The sequence below is a fragment of the Prionailurus viverrinus genome, chromosome C1 (genome assembly GCF_022837055.1).
Source record: "Prionailurus viverrinus isolate Anna chromosome C1, UM_Priviv_1.0, whole genome shotgun sequence".
NCBI classification, from domain to species: Eukaryota; Metazoa; Chordata; class Mammalia; order Carnivora; family Felidae; genus Prionailurus; species Prionailurus viverrinus.
Window position 1 is genome coordinate 158,810,384 of NC_062568.1, and position 19,896 is coordinate 158,830,279.

Consider the following 19,896-nt stretch of genomic DNA (forward strand, 5'->3'; position numbering starts at 1 on the left):
TTTACTTTAAGTGATATCAGTCCTGGATCAGAAATATTTTTTCTTTGCTTATGTTTTCTGCTATTTCAGAACATTGTAGCTATTAATGAAAGACCAATTTCAATGTGTAATAACATGTTTTCCTTCTGGGCTGTAACTTCCTTGGGCAGTTCACTGAGCCAACAATGCTGAGAATGAAAAACTCCTGTTTTTACATCAGGAATACTGGCTAAAAGCATTTTTCCAACCAAACCTGCCCTACCCCTGCACCCCACCTCCATTCATTTTCTCCTTTAGTTGTAGCTTATGTTCCATTATCTCAAGGAAATGATTAACCAACATTTAATACAATGTCAGAGTCCTTTTTCCTTCAAAGAATTCCAAACCAAGTTTTATTTATCTCTCACTACCTGGTAGGTAGCTCAATGCCTTGAATGAAGTATTTTCTCAATATGTGCCCATTGAATTATGTTAAGTCTGCATACACTCATAAGGAGACTAAAGTTTATAATGTTTGTTAAGGTAACAAATCTAACTTGAATATAGATCATTAGAGTTGGAAGGGACTGAGAAGTTCTTTAGCTGAATCCTTTTATTACACTCTGTCTCCCTCTGTCTATCTCTCTCTTTCTCTTTGTCCCTCCTTCCTTTCCTCTCCCCCCTCTCTCCCTCTCTCTCCTCTCTCTCTCTGTCTCTGAGAAATAAAATATTATAGACACAACTAAATCCCTATTACTTTCACTTCCTTTGTCCTCCCCTCTAGGTAAGCTGCCTGGTGAAGTTGGCATATATCAACCCAGTGTATGTTTGTATATTTTTATGATATATTTTAAAGTCTGAACATTTTTATAAATGCAGTCATATTAATGGATCCTTTTGCAGTGTGCTTTTTTTTTTTTCACTCAGTCTTATACTCTTGAGTTTATCCCAGTTGATACATGTGGATTAACTCTAGGATAAGCTTGTACCTGAGCCCAAAGAACCATGTATATGCAGCTGCAGCACTGTTAGTAATAGTGAAAAAGTCAGAACTACCCAGTGTAAGGGAGTGGCTGAGCTGTTTCCTATAATGGGATGACAATTCACATTTAAAACAGAACTTTTGTGTTTTGCATGGTCCAGAGAGGTGTTGTGAAAGGACAGATGTCACTCACATGGGTAATGGGAAACCTGAGCCTGTGCCCAGAACTCTAGGTTTAAAGCTAGTGTTCCTTTTTAATTAACCTTATTATTTTGATATAATTTCAAACTTACAGAAAAATCATGAAAGCAGTACATATATAGAATTCCTATATAACTTTTACCAGATTATTTTAAAACATTTTGTCACTTTTTCTCCCTTTCTCCTTCCCCTCTGCTTTTTCTCTTGATACAATTTCTCTCTTCCAAAAAAAAACCACAAAAATTATCTGAATATAGTTGACCCAGAATGTTACATTAGTTTCAGGAATACAATATAATAATTCAGCTTCTCTGTACATTGTGCTGTGCTCACCACAAGTGTAGCTACATGTATCACCATACAACGCTATCACAACATCATTGACTACATTCCCTATGCTGTACCTTTTATTCCCACGATTTGTTCATTCCATAACTGGAAGCTTGTTGGATATAATTATTTTACTAAGCCATCTAAGAGAGGTTGCTTACATATATTATGGACCTTTTAGTTATACTCCAGAGTGCTTTTGTATAGATAAAGATACATTTTTAAGTATTCATGTTACAGGTATCAAATGCAGGAAATTTAACGTTGATACAGCAATCTAAAAATAATCTACACTCATATTAAGATTTTGTTGAATGTTCTAATAATAATCTTGATATCAGATCTCTCCTCTTACTTGCCCTTGGTGTAGGACTCAATTCAGGATCATGTGATACATTTGGTGGTCAGACCTAGATTTCATTTTTTTAATTAATTAATTTGGGTTTTATTTTTAAGTAATCTCTATATCCAAGATGGAGCTTGAACTTGGAACCCCAAGATCAAGAGTCATATGCTTCACCAACTGAGACAGTTTGGTGCCCCAAGTCTAGATTTTAAATGATTATTATGACTTAGATCTGAAAATATTTTACAGGTGTGCATTTTGTAATTTTTCTATTACACATACCTGCTGCTTATAATATTCTTGGTATAACTGCTGTATTTTTGGTGCTTTACACATTATTATTACCAAGAAGAAGATTCCAGCCTTGCATGGGAAATATTAAAGAAGCAATTTAAACAGCAACTCCCTTACCTTGAATTCAGAGTAGGGCACACAGTGCTAAATGAGGCACCTGGTGGGAGTGAAGTGACCCATGTTCAGAAGCTAGGTAAGAGATGCAGATCTCTGTGACTCAGTCTCTTCAGCTGTAAAGTTATTGGGAAGTGAAATAATATATGGGAAGAGCCCGCTATGAATTTGTAGAACTCATTCATAGCAGATGCTTTTTTTTTTTTTTCAATTTGTGCACTGAGATTTAGTTTGTCAAGTTTATGTGTTTAATGGTTATGGCAGCTAATAGCCCTTAAGTCTGTTCACACCAGGAGATGTGGGAGGTGACACTTAAGTCATTTCTCCCCCAGTTTATGACAAAGTTACCTGATTCCCGTGCAAACACAGATAAAGTGCTTTCTCTTTTACATGTTACACCACATAAAACATGGTTCCGTGCAAAAGATTTTTGTTTATGTAGGCACAGAAAAGGAAACTTGCATCGGTTCACTTGAACATTTTGGTTAGCCACACTTTACTCACATTCTGAAACTCAGTCATGTAATTTAAAGCGATTTTCTTTTTCTCAGAGAATGTGCAATATCTTTATCCAGGCATAATTGTTGAGGTGGAAAGAAGACAATTATAAACATTTATAAAAATAAAAACATTAGAACTTGATTTCAACTTTAGTCTTTCAAATAGAATCTGCAATGAGTTGGTAATGCAGTCAGTAGACCTTCATAGGCTTTTTAAGTCTATGGTATTTTCTTTAAGTTGAATTACATTTATCACCAATTCTTCTGTCTGTGATTGCAAAGAAATTGATTTAGGGAGACACAGTGAGGATGGCTTGAGATTTAACTCCAGGAACAATTTACTGGAAATAACATTAATTATATCTTTGTGAGGTAGTTTCTATTCAATATCAGGTAAATTAGTATACAGGATAAAACAAACACCATCATTGCTAATCATTATTGAAAGAAAATGATATAGATTCTAGGAGCAAAATACAAAGCTTTTTTCTTTTTCTTTTTAATTCTAGAGGATCATAATAGGATTCTCAATCATAAATAATGGGAATACAACTCTAAAAAGCTTAAGCAAAAAAAAGACTATGATAAAATTTCTCATATACTGTATAAGTCATGAAGGTGATTGAACCTTACTAACAATTTAAACCAGGGAATCATGGGGCACCTGGGTGGCTCAGTTGGTTAGGTGTCTGACTCTTGATTTCAGCTCAGGTCATAATCTCAAGGTTCGTGAGATCAAGCCCTTCTTTGGGCTCTGTGCTGACAGTATGGAGCCTACTTGGGATTCTCTCTCTGCCTTTCTCTCTCCCTCTCTCGCAAAATAAATAAGTAGACATTAAAAAAAAACAGGGATTCAGATGCATTTAGGTTCTCATTCCATCTCTCCTCTTTGCCCTTTTCTGTTTATTCGTTTATTCTTCTTGCTCTATGTCTGTGGACCATACTTCTTTTATTCTGGCCACGTGGTGGAGAACATGACTGACAACAGCTTCTGAACTTTGCATCTAAAATTCTGTCACTGGAGAGTCTCTGTTTTTCCAAAACTCCTAGGGAGAGCCTTTAATGGGTCCAGCTTAGGTCAGGTGTGCACCTCCATCCCAATTGTCATGACCAGAGACAAGTCCTGGAACAGACCTTTGGCCCACTTTGGATGAGGATACCTCACACCCATCAACTGCAGCCAGCTGAGCAGGATGACACTGAAGGAACACGTGGAGGGGTGTTCCCAGAAAAGGGGAACTTGGGAGACAATATGATCACCGTAGAGGCATACTCCATCCATTTTTTGAAAAAATAACTTGTGATTGCCTATTTCATCCATTATGATTAATTCAGATACAGATGGCAGGATCACCAATAATAATGATTTAAAAGCATTAGTCTCATCTAAAAGTAGAGATAAGTGCTCTAGGATAGCTCCTCAAGATCATCCGGGACATGGCCTTCTTCCATCTTTCTGCTCCACTATCCTCAGCACATGGCTTTCATCTCAGGGAAACCTTATGGTTCTAGATGGTTGCTAGAGCTCTAGCTATCATGTCTGTTTTCCAGTCAGGAAGGAAAAAGAAGGAGGGTGAGGGGAAAAGATTTATCTATTTGTCTGCCTCTCCTTTTAAAAAACTTCCTGGAAACCCTTCTAACAGCTTCTATTTGTATTTTGTTGAACAGAACTGAGTCACTTGGCCACACCTAGTGGCAAAGGAGACTAGAAAATGTGTCTTTTAGTGGGATGCATTGTTGCTTCACCAATAGAGAGGTTATGTTAGTAAGAATGTGAGAATGGAGGGCAAGATGGCGGCTTAGGAGGACGCTGGGCTCACCACACGTCCTGCTGATCACTTAGATTCCATCTACACCTGCCTAAATAACCCAGAAAACAACAGAGGATTAGCAGAACGGAGTCGCCGGAGCCAAACGCAGACGAGAGGCCCGCGGAAGAGGGTAGGAAGGGCGGCGAGGCGGTGCGCGCTCCACGGACTGGCGGGAGGGAGCTGGGGCGGAGGGGCGGCTCGCCGGCCAAGCAGAGCCCCCGAGTCTGGCTGGCAAAAGCGGAGGGGCCGGGCGGACTGTGTTCCGACAGCAAGCACGACTTAGCGTCTGGGAGGTCATAAGTTAACAGCTCTGCTCGGAAAGCGGGAAGGCTGGAGGACAAAGGGAGGGAGAGCTGCTGAGCCCCCTGACAACAGAGCTCAGTTTGGTGGGGAACAAAGGCGCTCGCCAGCGCCATCTCCCCCGCCCATCCCCCAGCCGAAATCCCAAAGAGAACCGGTTCCTGCCAGGGAACTTGCTCGCTCAGCGCAAACACCCAACTCTGCGCTTCTGCGGAGCCAAACCTCCCGCAGCGGATCTGACTCCCTCCCGATGCCACAGGGCCCCTCCTGAAGTGGATCACCTAAGGAGAAGCGATCTAAGCCTGTCCCTCCTGCCCCCGAGCACCTTGCCTACCCACCCCAGCTAATACGCCAGATCCCCAGCATCACAAGCCTGGCAGGGTGCAAGTAGCCCAGACGAGCCACACCACCCCACAGTGAATCCCGCCCCTAGGAGAGGGGAAGACAAGGCACACACCAGCCTGACTGTGGCCCCAGCGGTGGGCTGGGGGCAGACATCAGGTCTGACTGCGGCCCCGCCCACCAACTCCAGTTATACACCACAGCACAGGGGAAGTGCCCTGCAGGTCCTCACCACGCCAGGGACTATCCAAAATGACCAAGCGGAAGAATTCCCCTCAGAAGAATCTCCAGGAAATAACAACAGCTAATGAGCTGATCAAAAAGGATTTAAATAATATAACAGAAAGTGAATTTAGAATAATAGTCATAAAATTAATCGCTGGGCTTGAAAACAGTATACAGGACAGCAGAGAATCTCTTGCTACAGAGATCAAGGGACTAAGGAACAGTCACGAGGAGCTGAAAAATGCTTTAAACGAAATGCATAACAAAATGGAAACCACCACAGCTCGGCTTGAAGAGGCAGAGGAGAGAATAGGTGAACTAGAAGATAAAGTTATGGAAAAAGAGGAAGCTGAGAAAAAGAGAGATAAAAAAATCCAGGAGTATGAGGGGAAAATTAGAGAACTAAGTGATGCACTAAAGAGAAATAATATACGCATAATTGGTATCCCAGAGGAGGAAGAGAGAGGGAAAGGTGCTGAAGGGGTACTTGAAGAAATAATAGCTGAGAACTTCCCTGAACTGGGGAAGGAAAAAGGCATTGAAATCCAAGAGGCACAGAGAACTCCCTTCAGACGTAACTTGAATCGATCTTCTGCACGACATATCATAGTGAAACTGGCAAAATACAAGGATAAAGAGAAAATTCTGAAAGCAGCAAGGGGTAAACGTGCCCTCACATATAAAGGGAGACCTATAAGACTCGTGACTGATCTCTCTTTTGAAACTTGGCAGGCCAGAAAGAATTGGCACGAGATTTTCAGGGTGCTAGACAGAAAAAATATGCAGCCGAGAATCCTTTATCCAGCAAGTCTGTCATTTAGAATAGAAGGAGAGATAAAGGTCTTCCCAAACAAACAAAAACTGAAGGAATTTGTCACCACTAAACCAGCCCTACAAGAGATCCTAAGGGGGACCCTGTGAGACAAAGTCCCAGAGACATCACTACAAGCATAAAACATACAGACATCACAATGACTCTAAACCCGTATTTTTCTATAATAACACTGAATGTAAATGGATTAAATGCGCCAACCAAAAGACATAGGGTATCAGAATGGATAAAAAAACAAGACCCATCTATTTGCTGTCTACAAGAGACTCATTTTAGACCTGAGGACACCTTTAGATTGAGAGTGAGGGGATGGAGAACTATTTATCATGCTACTGGAAGCCAAAAAAAAGCTGGAGTAGCCATACTTATATCAGACAAACTAGACTTTAAATTAAAGGCTGTAACAAGAGATGAAGAAGGACATTATATAATAGTTACAGGGTATATCCATCAGGAAGAGCTAACAATTATAAATGTCTATGCGCCGAACACCAGAGCCCCCAAATATATAAAACAATTACTCATAAACATAAGCAACCTTATTGATAAGAATGTGGTAATTGCAGGGGACTTTAACACCCCACTTACAGAAATGGATAGATCATCTAGACACACGGTCAATAAAGAAACAAGGACCCTGAATGACACATTGGATCAGATGGACTTGACAGATATATTTAGAACTCTGCATCCCAAAGCAACAGAATATACTTTCTTCTCGAGTGCACATGGAACATTCTCCAAGATAGATCATATACTGGGTCACAAAACAGCCCTTCATAAGTTTACAAGAATTGAAATTATACCATGCTTACTTTCAGACCACAATGCTATGAAGCTTGAAATCAACCACAGAAAAAAGTCTGGAAAACCTCCAAAAGCATGGAGGTTAAAGAACACCCTACTAACGAATGAGTGGGTCAACCAGGCAATTAGAGAAGAAATTAAAAAATATATGGAAACAAACGAAAATGAAAATACAACAATCCAAACGCTTTGGGACGCAGCGAAGGCAGTCCTGAGAGGAAAATACATTGCCATCCAGTCCTATCTCAAGAAACAAGAAAAATCCCAAATACAAACTCTAACAGCACACCTAAAGGAACTAGAGGCAGAACAGCAAAGGCAGCCTAAACCTAGCAGAAGAAGAGAAATAATAAAGATCAGAGCAGAAATAAACAATATAGAAACTAAAAAAACTGTAGAGCAGATCAACGAAACCAAGAGTTGGTTTTTTGAAAAAATAAACAAAATTGACAAACCTCTAGCCAGGCTTCTCAAAAAGAAAAGGGAGATGACCCAAATAGATAAAATCATGAATGAAAATGGAATTATTACAACCAATCCCTCAGAGATACAAGCAATTATCAGGGAATACTATGAAAAATTATATGCCAACAAACTGGACAACCTGGAAGAAATGGACAAATTCCTGAACACCCACACACTTCCAAAACTCAATCAGGAGGAAATAGAAAGCTTGAACAGACCCATAACCAGCGAAGAAATTGAATCGGTTATCAAAAATCTCCCAACAAATAAGAGTCCAGGACCAGATGGCTTCCCAGGGGAGTTCTACCAGACGTTTAAAGCAGAGATAATACCTATCCTTCTCAGGCTATTCCAAGAAATAGAAAGGGAAGGAAAACTTCCAGACTCATTCTATGAAGCCAGTATTACTTTGATTCCTAAACCAGACAGAGACCCAGTAAAAAAAGAGAACTACAGGCCAATATCCCTGATGAATATGGATGCAAAAATTCTCAATAAGATACTAGCAAATCGAATTCAACGGCATATAAAAAGAATTATTCACCATGATCAAGTGGGATTCATTCCTGGGATGCAGGGCTGGTTCAACATTCGCAAATCAATCAACGTGATACATCACATTAACAAAAAAAAAGAGAAGAACCATATGATCCTGTCAATCGATGCAGAAAAGGCCTTCGACAAAATCCAGCACCCTTTCTTAATAAAAACCCTTGAGAAAGTCGGGATAGAAGGAACATACTTAAAGATCATAAAAGCCATTTATGAAAAGCCCACAGCTAACATCATCCTCAACGGGGAAAAACTGAGAGCTTTTTCCCTGAGATCAGGAACACGACAAGGATGCCCACTCTCACCGCTGCTGTTTAACATAGTGCTGGAAGTTCTAGCATCAGCAATCAGACAACAAAAGGAAATCAAAGGCATCAAAATTGGCAAAGATGAAGTCAAGCTTTCGCTTTTTGCAGATGACATGATATTATACATGGAAAATCCGATAGACTCCACCAAAAGTCTGCTAGAACTGATACATGAATTCAGCAAAGTTGCAGGATACAAAATCAATGTACAGAAATCAATTGCATTCTTATACACTAACAATGAAGCAACAGAAAGACAAATAAAGAAACTGATCCCATTCACAATTGCACCAAGAAGCATAAAATACCTAGGAATAAATCTAACCAAAGATGTAAAGGATCTGTATGCTGAAAATTATAGAAAGCTTATGAAGGAAATTGAAGAAGATTTAAAGAAATGGAAAGACATTCCCTGCTCATGGATTGGAAAAATAAATATTGTCAAAATGTCAATACTACCCAAAGCTATCTACACATTCAATGCAATCCCAATCAAAATTGCACCAGCATTCTTCTCGAAACTAGAACAAGTAATCCTAAAATTCATATGGAACCACAAAAGGCCCCGAATAGCCAAAGGAATTTTGAAGAAGAAGACCAAAGCAGGAGGCATCACAATCCCAGACTTTAGCCTCTACTACAAAGCTGTCATCATCAAGACAGCATGGTATTGGCACCAGAACAGACACATAGACCAATGGAATAGAATAGAAACCCCAGAACTAGACCCACAAACGTATGGCCAACTCATCTTTGACAAAGCAGGAAAGAACATCCAATGGAAAAAAGACAGCCTCTTTAACAAATGGTGCTGGGAGAATTGGACAGCAACATGCAGAAGGTTGAAACTAGACCACTTTCTCACACCATTCACAAAAATAAACTCAAAATGGATAAAGGACCTAAATGTGAGACAAGAAACCATCAAAACCTTAGAGGAGAAAGCAGGAAAAGACCTCTCTGACCTCAGCCGTAGCAATCTCTTACTCGACACATCCCCAAAGGCAAGGGAATTAAAAGCAAAAGTGAATTACTGGGACCTTCTGAAGATAAAAAGCTTCTGCACAGCAAAGGAAACAACCAACAAAACTAAAAGGCAACCAACGGAATGGGAAAAGATATTCGCAAATGACATATCGGACAAAGGGCTAGTATCCAAAATCTATAAAGAGCTCACCAAACTCCACACCCAAAAAACAAATAACCCAGTGAAGAAATGGGCAGAAAACATGAATAGACACTTCTCTAAAGAAGACATCCGGATGGCCAACAGGCACATGAAAAGATGTTCAGCGTCGCTCCTTATCAGGGAAATACAAATCAAAACCACACTCAGGTATCACCTCACGCCAGTCAGAGTGGCCAAAATGAACAAATCAGGAGACTATAGATGCTGGAGAGGATGTGGAGAAACGGGAACCCTCTTGCACTGTTGGTGGGAATGCAAATTGGTACAGCCACTCTGGAAAGCAGTGTGGAGGTTCCTCAGAAAATTAAAAATAGACCTACCCTATGACCCAGCAATAGCACTGCTAGGAATTTATCCAAGGGATACAGGAGTACTGATGCATAGGGCCACTTGTACCCCAATGTTCATAGCAGCACTCTCAACAATAGCCAAATTATGGAAAGAGCCTAAATGTCCATCAACTGATGAATGGATAAAGAAATTGTGGTTTATATACACAATGGAATATTACGTGGCAATGAGAAAAAATGAAATATGGCCTTTTGTAGCAACGTGGATGGAACTGGAGAGTGTGATGCTAAGTGAAATAAGCCATACAGAGAAAGACAGATACCATATGGTTTCACTCTTATGTGGAACCTGAGAAACTTACCAGGAACCCATGGGGGAGGGGAAGGAAAAAAAAAAAAAAAAGAGGTTAGAGTGGGAGACAGCCAAAGCATAAGAGACTGTTAAAAACCGAGAACTGAGGGTTGATGGAGGGTGGGAGGGAGGGGAGGGTGGGTGATGGGTATTGAGGAGGGCACCTTTTGGGATGAGCACTGGGTGTTGTATGGAAACCAATTTGTCAATAAATTTCATAAAAAAAAATAAAATAAAATAAAATAACCTAACTATGAAAAAAAAAAAAAAAAAAAGAATGTGAGAATGGATAATGAATAGACTTTTAGAAGTCTCTGCCACGTTTACTATGACACAGAAACTGGTAAATGGGAACAAGATGAATATGATATATAAACAGATAACTATAGCGAGTCCCTAAAGAGGCACAAGATGAGGGGAAGAGTCCAGTGCCAGGTAGAGAGATTAGCCTGACAGAGAAAGGTTGTACCTCTTTTGTTTTATGGAACTAAGGAGAGGATGGGTGAAAGCACTTTTGTAGATGCGGTGTAGTGAGGTGCACGTCTATTGTCTCTGAGAAGAAGAGGTGGAGGGAGAATTGCTGCTATATGGTAATGGACAAAGGCAAAAAGTTTCTTTGCACACGGAGGAACAATTAGGTGGATAGTTCTCAACCCTGGAAGTGCATAAAATACCCCTGATGAACCTTTAAAAAAAAGTATCAATGTCGCTGGCAGTGGTGGTCAGGCTTTGGCAGTTTAGGTTTTTTTTTAAGTTCTCCAGATGATTCTAATATTTAGGTAAGTGAGAACACTGGTCCATTTCTAAACAGCTAGTTTGGTGTATGTTGTGAAAGGACCCTGGACTAGGAGTCAGGAGAGTATGAATTGCCCCTGCCCAAATCACCAAGCCAAACCACAGCTTCATTTAGAAGATGAACATTTTCCAGATTGAAGCAAAATTAGATGGCATTTGCAACAACAAATAATGAATAAGTACATTCTATGCATTATCTCTACTTGACTATTTCAGGTAGAATTTAGTGATATTTCCTTAAGCCAAAGTTCCTACCAACTAGGAGAATGCCCAGTCTTTCAGAATTTAGCTGGTTTTTTTTATTAGTAAGCTATTTAATTAATGTTTTGTCAGGTGAATACTCCTGTTTGTTCATTTTCTTCAATACATCACACAATTTATCTGGCTTAGATTATCAGCCAGAGAGCTATCTAATTAGTGTGGTGGCGAGAGATATTTCCTCCTGAAGAAATGAAAGATCTTGTTTGCACACTGAGGTGTTGTTAACTCTGCCCCATGCATCTCTTTGAAATAAAAGTTTTGGTCAAAAGTAAAAAAGGTGGTTGAAAAAACTGTCATGTTGAAATGACCTAAAGAATAAAAGAAAACTGCACAGTCAAAAAGAAAAATGCTTATGTTACCTTGTGTTATTGCCTTCTCATCAATGACACAGTGGCAGTTTAGAGAGAAGCAACAATGATGGTGATAATATAGTAGAATTATGGAAGAGCCTCAGAAAACACATGGAGGTCTGAGAGTTCTTGGATGCCTTCACATTGTTTTGATTTCCTTCTCATGTGAAGCAGATGAAATTAATAGATTGGGCTTTTGTTTATTATTCATTCTTTCTTCTAACAAACATTTGTTGAGCACCTACTATGTGGCAGGCACTGTTCTAAGCATTATAGATTTATGGGGAAAGGGGAGCTTCGGTGGATCAGTTCGTTGAGTGTTCCACTCTTGATTTCAGCTCAAGTCATGATCCCAGAGTCATGGGATTGAGCCCCACATCAGGCTCCATGGTAAGAATGGAGGCTGCTTAAGATTTTCTGTCTTTCTGTCTCTGTCTCTCTCTCTCTCCCCACCCCCACCCCCCCTCCCCCGCCCTTCTCCCCTGCTCAAACTCACGCTCTCTCTCTAAAACAAACAAACAAACAAACAACACACCACAAGATTTATGGGGAAAGAAAACAGATGAAATTCCTGCCCTCCTGGATCTTACATTGTAGGAAGTGACAGTGAAGAGATTAATGTATGAAATATGTGGCATACTTGATTTTAGATGGTGGTGAGTACTATAATGAAGGAAAAGTAGATGAGGAGAGTAGGAATTATGAGGGAGGAGAGAGGGGTTGCCATTTTAGATGGAGTGATCAGGGAAGGCTTAAAGGTAGTGTGTTAGTAAGCAATGCAATAGACTCGGGGAAGAGCATTCCAGGAAGAAGGAATAGCAACAGCAAAGGCCCTGAAGTACTTACTAGGTGGTCAGTGGGACAGACAGAGATAAACCAGATAGGGCCTCATAGGTCACCATAGTGACTTAGACTCCTGTTGTTTGTGGGATAGGAAGCTGTTGGCAGGTTTTGAACAGACAAGTGTTGTTTTAGCAGGAATATCTAGTTACATAAAGCTGTGCTTTCGAAGATGGGCCTTAGGAGACTTTTATAATAACCCAGGCAAGGGATAATGGTGGTTTGAACTAGGGTGATCAAGTTGAGTTGGTAAGAAGTGATTTAATTTCTGGATACATTTTGAAGGTAGGGTGAATAGGATTTCCTGATTAAGTGCACATGAAGTGTGAGAACAAAAACAAAGTCAAGAATAACACCTAGACTTGTGAGCATTGGAAAAATGGCAATGCTATTTACTGAGATGGGGATGTCTGTGAGAACAGAAGACTTAGGAGGTCATCTCTTACGGGAATTACAGGCCATGAGGACATGCAAATGGATGTATCAGGTAGACATTTGAATGAGTCTGGAGTTTCATGTTTTCATGGAGTTTCATTGGAGTCCTGTTTTCATGACCTGTAGATAGTAATTAAAGCTGCAAGAATTGATGAGATCACGAAAGAAGAAACTAAGGCCTGAGCTGTCCAACATTTATGTGACAGAGACATTAGGGGAAACCAGGAGAGGAGGCTGACAGTGAATGGTCAGAGAAAGAGGTCGTGGGCTTGTGGTATTCTTGGAGGAAAGAAAGTGTTGCAGGAAGCAGAGAGGGTCAACTCATCAAGTCTTTTTTAGCAGGGTACACCAAGGTCAGTATCGCTGTCCTAGAAAATAGGAGGGGTGACAACACCTAAAACTCCAGTGATTGCCCAAGGTCACACAGTTGGCATGTGATAGATTTGAAATTCAAAAACCCTGATTGTTTGACCTTAACCCGAGTTCTTTTTTTTTTTTTTTTAACGTTTATTTATTTTTGAGATAGAGAGAGACAGAGCATGAATGGGGGAGGGTCAGAGAGAGGGAGACACAGAATCCGAAACAGGCTCCAGGCTCTGAGCTGTCAGCACAGAGCCCAACGCGGGGCTCGAACTCACGGACCGCGAGATCATGATCTGAGCTGAAGTCAGCCGCCCAACCGACTGAGCCACCCAGGCACCCCAACCCGAGTTCTTAAAGGGAAGATAAGAGAGTTCAGTCCACCTGTTTGCAACAGCAGTTATATTTGTTGTTCTCTGTGCTTTTTTTGCAATTTTTTTGCTAAATGAGGATTTCCACTACTTAGTGAAACAAAACAAAACAAAAAAAACCAGCATGGAAAAAAAAAACCCGCAAGAGTTTTAAAGAGGGCTTTAAAAAATGAACATTTCATTGAAGTGATGAAGATAGGTTGAATCTATCATATATTGTGTTTCCAAAGCACTTCTTGATTTGTCTCTTTTTTTTTTTTGTGGATTACAATTGCTTCTGTGCATTGCTGTGGGCTTTAGCAAGCTCCCTCCTGTCCCTCACAGGGTTTTGCATAGGCTGCCTCTTATTCAATCAAATGCAATCTCCAAAGTAGCACTTTGAATGGAATGTGCAATGAATACTAAAATAGGAAAAATGAACCTGCAAATACATGGCAGCTGGCAGCTTCTTAAAATCCTAATCTCCTCATTTAATGAAATACAAGTGATTTTCAGTTTCGGCAACCAAGACAAAATAAACCTTCTTCCTTGAAGTAAAATGAGTGCCGAACTTCATTTAAGAAGACGTTTAGGATAAATATCACATCATTCAGTATCCAGTGAATATCAAATTTTGCATGTTTACTAGGAAGTCCTGAACATTGAAACAAAAGCAGAAGCAGGATAGGAATTCAGGGTCGGTGCTGCTTGCTAGGTGGACCAGACTGGTCCTGCACTACCTAGCAATGCACGCTTTGCAGCTTCTCTAGTGCTGTTTCCTTACCACCTTGTTACTCCACACACCTACCAACATTCCCCACTCTTTCTCCTCTGGTGTATCTCAAATTCCCATTCTTGCTGCGTCCATTTAGGTGTCTGTATATCTATCCCTCCCCACAAATTCTCATGTGTGTGTAAAGATCTATAGAAAAAGATTTATTACATGAATGGGTTTAATAGTAAAACAAAACAAAACAAAACAAAAAACAGGAAACAATATAAATCTCCATTAGCAGAATAGGAAAATATATTAAAACACACTTATTCTATGGAATACTATTCAACTGCTGAAAAGAATAAGATAAAGCTATATATAACACCCCATGAAGATTTCCAACATATATTACTGAGTGAAAATAGCAAGTCACAGAGCAATACCATATGTTAACCATTTAGGTTAAAAAAAATGGGAAAGAAAAACATTAACTTATTGACAGTTACTACTTTAGATGAAGGGGTTGGGTCACGGGAAGCAGAGGTGTGAAGAGATACTGTCACTTTTCATTCCATTTACATTGGTATTAGATTCTTTAACGTGTTTTTTCATGAGTTACTGTGTAGCTTAAAAATTAACTTTAAAAATGTCACTGTTGTATTCTTTCTCTCTCACTTGTAATAATGTTCTCAAGCAGGATATGAACAGAAAGAAAACAGTCAGGTTCATTGACTTCCGTATCTCACACTTGGGCTCCAGTGTTTGACTATGATTTCCTTCCTGTCCTCTGACAGAGTCACTAATTTTAGGTATGCCTTTATGGTTAGAAACAGCATTTTATTTTGCTTGAATTTTTAACCAATGATCACAGGAAAGAACTATGTTTCTAATATTTGTGTAGTATAGTTTTTTTTTTCTTTTCATGAAGCTAGGCTAGAATCCTTTTATCACCCCAAACAAAAATAGACCACTTAAGAATAAGTTCTTAATTTGTTGCTAAGTGCTACTTATGAGAATTTGATAATAAGTTGTTTTCCTGCACATAAGCATAAGGGAAATGTGCCTTTACAAAATTGATGGAAATTCTGGATATAATGTAGAGAATTTATCCTAAATTAAGTTGAAAAGTGAAATTAGCAAAATGCCTAAGGAGTTTTAACATGAAACATTAATTGGGATTTAGTGGTGCTAATTTTAGCAGTGGGAAAGAGACATAATAACATTCTATCAAACCTTTGTTGGAGTTTCTTGTAATATTGCCTTATCTGTAGCTTCTAAGAACGTGGTACACAATCAGAATCCAATTATTTTATATTGGTTTCATGCTTTTACCCAAGAGAAATTCATAAATTGTTTTTAATCATTTCTTTTATTTTAAATCAATATTGTCTACCAAGTGGATAACATTACGCATTAAACCATCACCTCCTGTCGTTGGTATAATTACTTTGTAAAGAGGTAAACCACAACACAATTTGACAATCTTTGGGTTTATAAAATCTCATTATGTCACAACACAATATTTTATTCTTAGTGATCACAAAAAAAGCATACACTTGAACAAAACCCAAACATTTATGATGAAGTAATTGGAAAGAACCAAGTTAATATTACATATGGTACTGCCTCTATTAGAATCTCTGAGAGAGAGCTCCTTTTTACTGCAGCTGTTGAGGAAGTAGGGAGGTTTGAGGGAGTTCTGGTTCCCTTCACCAGGGTTGGCAGTCATGTGGCCGGAGTTGGAGGGTTTGGCACAACCCCAAGATACAAGCTTCTCAAGGAGGGCCAGGACCCGGTTGCCAGGTCTGGAAGAGACAATGTCGCTTCAGATTTTCATCCCACATGCATAGGCTGCTGTAGAGGAGATTCGGGGGCAGGGGGTGCAGGAATGATCTTCATCTTCTGTTTTAGCAGATTTGCTTTCACCTATTTTATATTTTGGGCTTCTGCAACAGATTTCATCTGGAGAAAGGGGATCAGTTGCTAAAGTGTATTTTTGAAAACCTCTGCTCTATGCCAAAGTCATGTGCTGCCTCTGTGTCAAAGGGAAGATGGCTTGAAATATAAGAAAAGAAAAAAAGGTGGGAAAACCCTCTGATGGAACCAGGAGGGCAAGCAGCAACCCACACTATATGAGAACCACATGCTAAAACTCATAAGCCTTTTTATATCATCAATTTTATATCTAACTCTGGTAAAGACAAATTCCTAATTTAAAAAAAAATGATAAAACACACATACACACATAAACCAAGAAAACACCCCCAAACTGTACCCCCCCCTTTATTGTTTCTGTATAAGAAAAGGGAGGGAGGTAGGACACCTGGGTGGTTCAATCAGTTAAGTGTCCAGTTTCACCTCAGGTCATGCTCTTACAGCTCGTGGATTTGAGCCCCGAGTTGGGCTCTGTGCTGACAGCTCGGAGCCTGGAGCCTGCTTTAGATTCAGTGTCTCCCTCTCTCTCTCTGCCTCTCCCCTGGTCATTCTCTGTCTCTTTGTCTCTCTGTCTCTCTGTCTCTCTCTCAAATATAAATAAATATCAAAAGAAATAGAAAAGAAAAGGGAGGTAGGGTGTGAGGAGGATACGAGAACAGGGGAAATTGGATGTCCCTTAATCAGCTTTAGTATTGTCTGGAACTGGTGTTCCATCTTGCTTCAGCATCACTGAGGATTAATCTGCTTTATTTTGTATTTCTCTCCCCTTCTTCCCTTCCGATGGTATCTTGAGGGACTTTTTCTGCCTCTTTCTTCTTCCTCCTCCTTAACCCATACTAATAAGCATGGCATCACCATTTAGGAAGCAACAACTTAACATTGTAGACTCAGAGAAAGAAAGTTGATAATAAGCCCAAGGGTTAGATGGAAAGATAAAAAGGTACACTTGCCCCCAAAAATCTACAGAAGATTCTGGCTAAGAAAGGGGAGGTGGTGGGGCTTTGGGTTAGGAGCAACTTGTACAAGAGACCAAGACTCCAGCCCTACTGTCATCCTCTTCCCCAAAAATGTAAGATCTGTCTGGTTTTTTTCCCCCTAGAATATAAGTCCCAAGGATGCAGGGACTTGGCTTGCTTTGTTAACGTCTGTATTGGTCAAAGTGCCCTGCACATTGTAGGGGCATTCGATACTTTAGTAAATACTTGTTGAATAAAAGCACCATTGGAAGAAAACCCTTGCTCACTTACCAAGGTTGCATTATGATAAAACCATTAAAATTTTCCTTGAGTTGGGGCAGTGGCAGACACATTGCCTCCATCATAGGTATAGCCTCAGTTTTTAGTCTATTGGGACCAACAATGACTAAAGGCAAAGATGGAACTAGAAGTATCTTCAGGCAAAGATGGAACTAGAAGTATCTTCTCTGTGCTGAATAGTGATGTGGGTGTGGAAAAGACACCCTGGAAAGAGAAAACAGGCTCCTTCACACTCCAGGGGACAAGAAGTTCTAAAGGAGACACTCACTGAAATGGAAGCATACACAGATCAAATAATGCTGCAATCCTTTCAGCTTGACAAAAGCTTTTTTGATGTGAGACCAATTACAATTATACTGAAATACACTATGAAAATACTCATCATATGTTAACAGATGTCTTTATCTTATTGGTAAACATCAGGGATTTGTCTCAGTTTTTTGTTATCTCTATCCCAAATACTACCTGCCTTTTTTCTTCATTATAGTCTCCCTTCAAAGAAGAATAAAGGAAAGGCATATGGTCAGTTACAAGTCAAGAAATTTAATATTAGCATTTCATTAATGGTTTAAAACATGCTCCTTCCAGAATATGTAAAGTACAACAAATATATACATATTTTAGGATAAACAAAAAAGAAATTCATAGCAAGGGATAGGTTTTTTACAGTGTGAATAGTAATGTTCCATTTTGGAGCAAAATGGCTTTAATAAATGATACTAAATAAAATAAGAAAGATTGTCAATGCAAAAAAAGAAGTGAATTGTGACAAATGGCTTATATGCTGGACATTAAATAGTTTTCATAGATAGAATGGCCATATGATTTATCATCCAAATGGGATGCTTCTAAGAGTGAAAGAGTACACTGGTCATAATTAGCACTGGGGCAACAGACCTTAAATCAGAATAAACCAGGGTATGTGGTCATCTTCCTCATGGGGGCGCATAATGACAATAAAACTGCTTTTAGGTTTGTTTGTTTTTTTATTTTGAAAAGAAAAAAAGCTAAAAAAAAATGAAATAGGTTGTCCATGTGCTAAACACACAGTAGGTCCTTTTTTGATTAACTGCTCAAATTTGTTGTAATAAACTAATCTGAATAATAAAATATTACTGTTGAAACTGATTAGAAAAGAGAAATTCAGTGGGTAATCTACCCTATTTTCAAAGTATTCTGCTCATTAGAAAATTTTTTCCCTGGGGGACCATAAAAATTAATCAGAATAGAGAAGTCTGCTGAGTACCATCTCTCAGCTGAAAACACACATCTCGTATTTTAAGGTCACCTATCTTTCAGTATTGACCTGGTTGTCAGATAAAGGTCATCTCTAGTCCCATACCTTATTGAGTGTAACCATTAGAAGCACTGTATTGAGAGGATTCTGAGGTCACCTTAGGGCTTAGCAGAAAGGTGTGTGGTGCTCAGTTAGGATGTCTGCAGGAGATATGGATATGGGACGATGGCATGTTTGGCAAATATTGCCATCCCAGATTTGGGCAAATATCTGTTTTAACAATATTTTGCTGACATATATCTAATTATGTGGGGAACAAAGGCAAAAGAAAATAGTTAAATTTTCTTATAACACAGCCCATTGACAAGTCCTTGAGATAGGCAGAGTGACCTTCCTCTAGGAACTCAACAGCCTAGGTGTTAATATTTTGCTAAGGGCAAAAGGCAATCTTAGCTTAACGTTATCCCGACTTCCAGGATCCTATGAGTTTACTTCAAACATACAGAAATTCCTTTGGAAACTTCCTTTATCTCCATCTCCCCTAGATATACATTAGCAGTCATCCTCCAGGCATATGGCCCACTAATATACATCTGAAGGGTCTCATGACCGAGATTTTACTAGACAGTAATAAATGACCTTTTCCCAACAAGAGCTAGCTCCCTCAAGGTCCTGGAAACCTTGCTTCCAAAATTACTTAGAGACTTACCCTATCCCTAACCCCCCCCAACTTGAAGGTATACAATCAGTCACCCGTCACAACTGCAGTGCAGCTCTTTGTGCCCACGGGTCCTGTCCCTGTACTTTAATAAAACCACCTTTTTGCACCAAAGATGTTTCAGAATTCTTTCTTGACCGTTTCCTCTGAATCCCCAAATTTCAACATCATCTAATGCATAGTTGATCAGAAAAGAAATAATTACACCTTGCTGATATTGCATCTGCTATTTCAGTTGTATCAGAGTGTAATTAACATACCAACTACACCACAGGACAATAATGCATCACTCTTAACTTGAATGAAGACAGTTTCATGATGTCCTCACTTCATTGTTTTATAACCTGATTAGTCCAAAATCAAAATAAGGAAAAATCAAATCCCTACTACCTGAATGGAAAGTAGTAGAAACAATACAACAAACATGCTAATTAATTTCTTCTCTG